At 37.9% G+C, this 2,092-nt stretch overlaps 1 non-coding gene across 1 annotated transcript; it reads right to left on the bottom strand.

Annotated features, from left to right (window-relative positions):
• Positions 1–1,451: 1,451 nt before the first annotated feature.
• On the bottom strand, positions 1,452–1,559 carry LOC129405253 (U6 spliceosomal RNA). The gene has a single exon (XR_008630436.1). It is a non-coding gene; the product is annotated as a U6 spliceosomal RNA (small nuclear RNA).
• Positions 1,560–2,092: the final 533 nt, after the last annotated feature.

The following is a 2,092-nucleotide window of genomic DNA, read 5'->3' as shown; positions in this document are numbered from 1 at the left end:
TCCTAGTGTTTTATCAGTCTTGTTAATTTTCTCAAACAACCAGCTCTTGGTTTCATTAATTTTTCAGACTGCTTTTGGGGATTCCAGCTCATTCATTTCTGCTCTAAGTTTTAGTATTTCCTTTCTCCTGCTGGTTTGGGCTCCATTTGTTGGTCGTTTTCCAATATCTTAAACTGTGAATTTAAGTTATTGATGTGGGCCCTTTTTTCCTTCCTGATAAATGTATGCAGAGCTATCAACTTTCCTCTTAACACTTCTTTTGCTGTGCCCCACAAGTTCTGGTAGTTTGTGCCCTCATTCTCATATGTTTCCAGGAATATTACGATTTCCTCTTTGAGTTCCTCTCTAAGTCACTGATTGGTCAGTAGTGAGCTATTTAAATTTCCAAGTGTTTGATTTGGTTTTCTGTTTCTCTGTCTGATTAACTTCCCTTTTCAATGTATCATGGTCTGAAAAAACAGTGATGCAATTTCCTTCCTTTTGATTTTATGGAGGTATGTTTTGTGGCCCAGCATGAGGTCTATCTTGGAGAATGTCCCTCGTGTACTGGAGAAGAATGTGTATTTAGCTTTTTTTGGGATGATTCTCTCTCTTCCATTCCTTAGCTCAAATAAAGTATTTCTTTGCTGAGCTTTAGTTTAGTTAGTCTGACAAGAGGTGGCAGAGTGGTGCTGAAGTCTCCAACTACTATTGTATTGTTATCAATTTTTAAGTATTTTGCTGGTCCCTCATTAGATGCGTCTATGTTTAGGAGTGTGAGTTCTTCCTGATGTGTAGATCCCTTGATCGTTAAGAAATGGGATAGTGAGAAGGTTATCACTGTCTCATAACCTTTTCCACTCTGAAGTCTATGTTTTCTGATACTAGTATGGACACCCTGTCCTTTTTCGAGGGGGTTGTTTGTTTGAAGAAGTGCTTTCCAGCCTTTCCTTAACATTGAGTCTGTGCTTGCTCTGACTGTGCAAATGTGTTCCTTGCAGTCAGCAGAGTGTTGTGTTCAATTTTCCCATCCATCCTGCCATGCTATATCACTTAATTGGTGCTTTTAGCCCATTGACATCGAGGGAGATTATGATGATGGTCTTTTGTGCCATCTTTCTGCAGGTATTCGGTGTGTTTGTGGGACTTGTCTTATCTTAAAGTAGCTCATTTAGTTCTTGTAACAATGGTTCTGAGACGATGAAGTTCCTGAGTTATTATTTATCTGTGAAGCTGTGTGTTGTTCCTTCAGATCTGAATGACAGTCTGTCTGGGTAAAGTATTTTTGATGAGGCGTTCATTTTGAGTTTTTCACTATATCCCACCTCTGTCTTCGGATCTGGAGGGTTTTTTTTTTCTGATAAGTTTGCTGTAAATCTTAGGGATGTTCCTTTGTAAGTAATTTCCTTCTTTGATCTTGCTGCTTTCAGTATCCTGTCTCTGTTTATGGTTTTTGTCATTCTGATTAGGATAAAAATATGGATTGCTTCACAAATTTTCATGTCATTCTTGCACAGGGACTATGCTAACCTTCTCTGGTATTGTTCCAATTTTAGTATATGTGCTGACGAAGCGAGCACACATGAATAAATCTTTAAAAAAAATTCTGTGCTAATATATTTTGGAGTTTACATGAAATAGGGAAGGCCTTCTTATGTAAATCCCCCCCACACCCTATATTTTATATAAACACTGTAGCTTGCAAACTTGTTCATGATGATTTGTTATAGGCATTCAATATTTCAAAATAAATCCCACCACCTTGTCACCTTCCCTCTACCATTGTCTCCAATTTTCCCAGCCATCCCTCAAGTCTGCCTCCATAACAGGTCCACAATAATTTATATTGCTTGTTATCAATAAATTGCTAACAGAATGATCAAAAACTATTTCCATAGAAGAAAAAATTAGTGTAAATTGTTGTATCTCACCTTGGAGACACTAAGTCCTTATCTGAGGGATTCGTACCATGTTGTTTCAGTCTAAGGCTTCTGTGCTACTATTTGGTTAGTTGAGATTGGTTGCCTTCTGTGTTACATCCCATCCAATAGGGTGTGCTGCTACTGGATTATCAATATTGTAGAATTTGGAAATATCACTCTAGGAGGTCAAG

The sequence above is a fragment of the Sorex araneus genome, chromosome 5 (genome assembly GCF_027595985.1).
Source record: "Sorex araneus isolate mSorAra2 chromosome 5, mSorAra2.pri, whole genome shotgun sequence".
Lineage (NCBI taxonomy): Eukaryota > Metazoa > Chordata > Mammalia > Eulipotyphla > Soricidae > Sorex > Sorex araneus.
Note: the sequence above shows the minus strand (reverse complement) of the source record. Positions and strands in the feature narration are given on the sequence as shown.